This window comes from Vulpes lagopus, chromosome 2 (assembly GCF_018345385.1).
Source record: "Vulpes lagopus strain Blue_001 chromosome 2, ASM1834538v1, whole genome shotgun sequence".
Taxonomy (NCBI): domain Eukaryota; kingdom Metazoa; phylum Chordata; class Mammalia; order Carnivora; family Canidae; genus Vulpes; species Vulpes lagopus.
In genome coordinates, this window is record NC_054825.1 from 151,996,118 (window position 1) to 152,002,676 (window position 6,559).

At 33.2% G+C, this 6,559-nt stretch overlaps 1 non-coding gene across 1 annotated transcript; it reads right to left on the reverse strand.

The window, feature by feature from the left end:
- Positions 1-6,069: 6,069 nt before the first annotated feature.
- LOC121486035 lies at positions 6,070-6,273 on the reverse strand. The gene has a single exon (XR_005986512.1). It is a non-coding gene; the product is annotated as a small nucleolar RNA U3 (small nucleolar RNA).
- Between the last annotated feature and the right edge of the window lie 286 nt (positions 6,274-6,559).

Sequence of the window (6,559 nt, forward strand, 5' to 3'; positions counted from 1 at the left end):
GATACTGCCTAATAATACATGAATCTTGACACAACACTGCATCGTGTTTTAGTCTTAGTTCTCTTTAACATATGTGTATTTTTGTTGATTTTGGCATATAAATATCTTCTATTTCTTTTCTAGGTATTCATTATATAACAGAGATAACCCGTGTTATTTTTATATATTTACCTTGTGTTCAAATTACCTGATTAATTTCAGTAGGTTTAAAAAAAAAACCGCCTCTTAGGTGTTCTGAGCAAACAATCATATCAATCTTATGAAAGACTTTTATGTTCCAATGTTTATTCCAGTCATTTTATTTTCATTTTTATTGCATTTCCTAGAAATTACTGAATACTAATGGTGATATGGGATAATTCTATACCATTCTTGGTTTTAATTGAAAAGATTTAGTGTTTCATCATTTATGATAATATTTGCTGTTTGGTTTGGGAAAACAGGTTGACTATATTTATGAATTTTCTTTTTACTGCTATTTGTTACAGCCTCTGGTTACTTAATGCTAATAAAGAGAAATGCTTTGAATATTTTGGTCATTTAAAATTATTTGTTAAACAGGCAGTACATTAATCTGATTCAAAAAACAGTTAAAGGCTTTCTCTCCTCCAAAATTACAAGATTCTCATGAGAGACTCCTAACTCTGGGAAATGAACAAGGGGTAGTAGAAGGGGAGATAGGGAAGATGGGGTGGGAGGACAGGGTGACAGGGTGATGGGCACTGAGGGGGGCACTTGACGGGATGAGCACTGGGTGGTAATACAATATGTAGGCAAATTGAACTCCAATAAAAAAATATACCAAAAAAAAAAGTATAAGATTCTCTAGTACATATCTAGTAGTTATGTGGTTTCAGTTTTACATTTAAATTATGGCTGAATTTAGAATTTGTCTGAGAGTAAGTTATGAGATTCAGGATATGGATCCCTTAAGCAGATTTCAGAGCAAAATTCAGTTACTGAGTTTACCATCATTTATAATTTCTAAATGAGACTTGACAGACACAGCAAAGCCCATTTAATAGAAAAAACATTCCTCTGAAATTGTCACTAAATGTTTTACCCCTGCCTTGGCTATATTCAAACCTTAAGAAGATTTTTATAGTGGAATTTTCTGTTATGTTAATTTTTAAATCTGGTTGGAGGTTTGATGAATGTAGCTGCAAAAAAATTTTAGTAAATGCCAAGACAATAACAGCAAAACCAATTTATTCTCATTTTGAAAGGAACCTGCTAAGCTTATAATTAAATCAAGTACCTTAGTTGGAAAAAGGATACTACTATGATATTCCTTTCTCTTTATTGTTGGTGTGTGAACTGGTAGATGAGCAGAATCTACAATCTGAATCAAGGAAATGAAAATTAACAAGGGCAAGTTACAGATATCACCGAAATTATAAGAATTAAATAATTCCTCAATTAAGGCAAAAGAATTATACTTGTTAATAGGCAAAAACATAGTAAAATTCAAATTCTTACAGTGTTGACAAGATATTTTAAGTAATTTAGATATATGCTTCACATTCTACAAACAAAATATATGCATGTTTTTTATAATTTATTATGGTTTGGCTATTTTAAAACAATACATCATAGCATGTAGACTACATTAAAAAAATACTAATCATCTTTGTAAGGGATTTTTATTAAGTAGACACATGATCACAATCCTCCAAAAACCCTTTGAAATGCCTGTTTTATAAGTGTAAATAGGAATTTTGTGAAGGTTCAGCAAGATTTTGTGAGTACTCACAAATAAACATTTCTTTCCTGGGAACTCATAGAAAACACTTCTTGAAACAAGAAGAATTGGATGCTTGTGGGTGTTACTGGGGAATACAGTTTAGTTGTAAGGAAGATGTTAAATGGTTGCGCAAAGCAGGTAACTCTACAGACTTGAAGAATGTCTCTCCTTTCAGGCTGGCAGATAACCATGAAGAAAACATACAAGTTTGGTAGTAAATGCAGGAGACTCAGGACATCTGCCGAATTTACAAAGATACTTTAAAAAGTTGATGGTGTTTCACTGTGCTATTTACTATGTATCCCATTAAATAGCCTTTTTCATATGAATTTGTAAAAACGAATATAACAAAGATTCCCTCTTAAAAATCTTAGATACATGGATTGATGAATTACCCTTATTTTAGTTTTCTTTTGCTTAATAAGAGGCTATCTTCAGGCTAAAGAAGAGACACCACATCATATTAGTTGTTGCAAAAGGATTTGACAAATTCAACATCCATTCATGATAAGACTCTCAACAGACTAGGAATAGAAAGGACTTCCATAATCTGATAAAAGGCATCTACAAAAAACAGAGGCAAGCATTACCACTAAGGATGAAAAACCAATTGCTTTCACCTAAGAATGAAAACAAAGCAAGAATGACCACCACCACCACTTTTATATTCAACATCAAGCTGAACCCTAGCCAGTGTGCCAGAGAGAATCAGACAGGATAAGTATATACATTAGTAAGAAAGTAAACTGCCCTGTTTGTGGATGACATGATTGTCTGCTTAGATAATTCCAAGGAATGTCAAAGGAAAAAAACCTTGAACTACTAAGTTTGGTAAGATCACATGACACAAGGTTAACACAAAATCACATTTCTCTATAACAACAGTAAATAATTGGAAACTGATTATTTTTTACTAAGACAATTTTTCAGAAGTTTAAGGTTCACAGAAAAATTCAGGGGAAAGTACAGAGATTTCCCAAATATTCCATGCCCACACACATGCATAGCCTCCCCAATTATCAACATGTCCCACCAGAAGTACGATCAGTGAAACACTGACACATCATATTCACTCAGAGTCCATGGTTTGCATTAGGGTTCACTCTTGGTGTTGTACATTCTGTGCATTTAGACAAATGAATAGGCATGTATCCACCCTATGGTATCATACAGAGTATTTTCACAGCCTTGAAAATCCTGTGCTTCACCTATTCATCCCTTCTCCCCCAAACCATGGCAACCACTGATCTTTTCACTATACCCATAATTTGCCTTTTTCAAATGCCATATGGTTGGAATCATACAATATATAGCCATTTCAGATTAACTCTTACGTGTTAATAATTTAAGGTCTCTTCATGTCTTTTCCTACCTTAATAAATCATTTCTTTTTAGTAGTGAATCATGTTCCATTGTCTGGATGGACCATCTATCCACCCACCTGCTGAAAGACATCTTGGTTGCTCCCAAGCTGTGGCAATTATGAATAAAGCTGCTGTAAACATCCATGTACATAATTTGATATGGAGTTAAGTTCTCGTTTTCCTTATGTAAATATCAAGGAGTACAGTTGCAGGGTAATATGGTAAGAATATGTTTAGATTTGTAAGAAGCTGCCAGACTATCTTGTGAAGTGGCTGCACCATTTTGCACTGTCACCAGCAATCAGAGTCGCTGTTGCTGCACCGGCATTTGGTGTTGTCAAAATCTGTTCCAGATTTTGGCCACTCTGATGGGTGTGTATTGTCTCATTGTCGATTTAATTTGCACTTCTCTGATGACCAATGTTAGGAAACATCTTTTCATATGCTTATTTGTCTCCCATCCAAGTACTAACCAGGCCCAACCCTGCTTAGCTTCCAAGATCAGACGAGATGGGGCACGTTCAGGGTGGTATGGCCGTAGACTCATATGCTTATTTGTAATCCATGTATCTTCTTTATTGAAGTACCTATTTAGGTCTTTGGCTCATTTTTAATTGAGTTATTTGGTTTTTTTATTGTTGAGTTCTAAGAGTTCTTTGTATATTTTTAGATAACAGTTTAAATTTGTCTTTAGCAAATATTTTCTCTCGGTCTGTAGATTGTCTTTGCATTCTCCTGACCTTGTCTTTTACAGGCAAGTTTTTAATTTTAAGGGAGTACAGTTATCTTTTGATAATGTATCTAAAAAGTAATTGTCAAACTTAAGGTCATCTAGATTTTCTCCTATGATATCATCAATGAGTTTTATAAGTTTTGCATTGTATATTTAGATCTGTGATCCATTTTGAGTTATTTTTGTGAAGACTGTAAGATCTCGTCTAGATTCATTCTTTTGCTGGTGGATGTCTTATTGTTCCAGCATGATTTGTTCAAAGACTATCTTTGCTCCACTCTTTTGCTTTTGCTCTTCAGTCAAGGATCATTTGATGATATTTATGTGGATCTGTTTCTGGGCTTTCTCTCGCATTGATCTATTTGTCTCTTCTTTTACCAATACCCACACTGTCTTGATTATTGTAGCTTTATAGTAAGTATTGACATTGGGTAGTATCAGTCCTCCAACATTGTTTTTCCCCTTCAATATTATGTTGGTTATTCTCGGTTGTTTATCTCTCTGTATAAACCATAAAATCAGTTTGTCAGCATCCGCAAAATAACTTGCCAGAATTTTGACTGTGTTTGCATTGAATCTATAGGAAACTGATTTTTAATTACTAGTTCAGTACTATTTACAGTGCCTCTAAGATTTAAATATATATATAACTAAATATATATATATATATATATATATATATATATTTACATATGCATGTAAATAAGCCTAGCAAAACATGCACAGGATCTGTTGACTGACAACTACCAAGCACTGATGAAAGAAATTAAAGAAGCCCTAAATACATAGAATGATATATCATGTTCAGGAATTGGAAGATGCCATAGAGTTAGTATATTAATTTTCATTAAATTAAATTATTTATTTAATGCAATATGAATCAAAATCTCAAAAAAGAGTTTATGTAGATATAGACAAGTAGATTCTAAAATTTATCGTAATCAAAGAAACTAGAATAACAAAAGCTTTTCAAAAAACTTGTAAACGTTTCAGTAAAGAAATAGAAGATATAAAGAAGAACCAGCAGAATTTGACAAATAAAGAAAAAATACAGTAATCACTATTAAAAATCCAGTGGCTGGCCCAATAGAAGAATAGAGAGGGCAGAGAACAGAATTCATGAACTTGATAGAACAATATAAATTATCCTATATTAACTTCATAGAGAAAGTAGACAGGAAAAAATGGGACTATTACAAAAGATCTAACATCAGAGTCCCAGAAGGAGAGTATAAAAAGAATGAGGCTGAGAAAATACTCCCAAGAAATAATGTCTGAAAATTTCCTGAGTTTGGTTAAAGATATAAACAGTAAATTCAAGAAGCTGACTGAATTCCAAGTAGGATAAACCCAAAGAAATACAATGCAAGATACAATGTAGTAAAACTTCTGGAAACTAAAGACAAAAAATTAAAATAAATTAAAAGATAATAATAATAAAAGCACCAGAGAGAAACAACATATTAAAGTGGAACCCTAACAGCGCATTGCTAAATGAATGAAGCCAATCTGATAAAGCTGCATGATTCCAACTATATGACACAGTGGAAAAAGCAAACCTATAAAGATAGTAGAAAGATTGGTGGTTCCCAGGATTTCAGGTAGAGGGAGGAAGGGAAGAATAAATGGATCGCAGGAATTTTTAAGACCGTGAAACTGCACTTAAATGATACTGTAATGATATAGATACGTTATTATCCATTTGTCATTTATCCAGTTGTACATCTGTAAAATGTATAATACAAAATGTGAACATTAACAATAGATTTTAGTTAATAATCATGGTGCATAACTCTAAAAATGTACCACACGAACATAAGTTGTTAATAATGAAGGAAACTGGGAGAGGAGGGGTGGTGAGACAGGTAAGTAAGACTTCGTATTTGCCACTAAGTTTTTCTGTGAATGTAAAACTACCCACAAAATAAAGCCCATTAATTTTTTTTAAGATTTTATTTTTAAGTAAATCTCTACACCCAACATGGTATCAAACCTACAACCCTGAGATCAAGAGTAGCATGCTCTACTGACAAAGCCAACCAGGAGCACCTAAAGCCCATTAATTTTTTAAGTGATTTTTAAATCAAGACAGTCTCAAAGACTGTCTATGAGAACTTGTCTGCAATCTACCTAAGATAGCTACAATAAGTTCTACACAGAAAAGAAATGAAGGACTCGAAATGAGGGAAAAACATGGAAAGAGTGAAAATATGGGTAGATTTTTTTTAACCACTCAAAGGGTGTCTCTTCTCTCCTACTCCCCCAAAGGAGGAGAATGATCATCAATGCAAAGGGCAGCTGGAGAAACATCCAGAGTCAGCTTCACTCTCAGGAAGGGACACTGCATCTCCTTGTGGTTTCGGTTACTCTACACGTTCAGAGAAACTTCACTAGTAACAGACTATAGAAATGATTCCTGAAAGTATAGTCTTGATAGATTTTCTAAATTGTGTTAGATGGTTGAAACAAACATTATAACACTGTCTAATATCCCTCAGTGCATATAGAGAAATATGTAATACAATTACATTACAAATGAGGAAGAGTAAAATGATGTAAAGGGAGGTGAAGTTGCCACACTTCATTAGATCAAATAACATGTTGTCACAGTATAGTAGCAAATTTTGTATACATAATGAAATCTCTTAGATGAAATGAATCAATTTCTCCAAAAGTACAAACTACCACACTCACTCAATATGAGATAAATAATTTGAA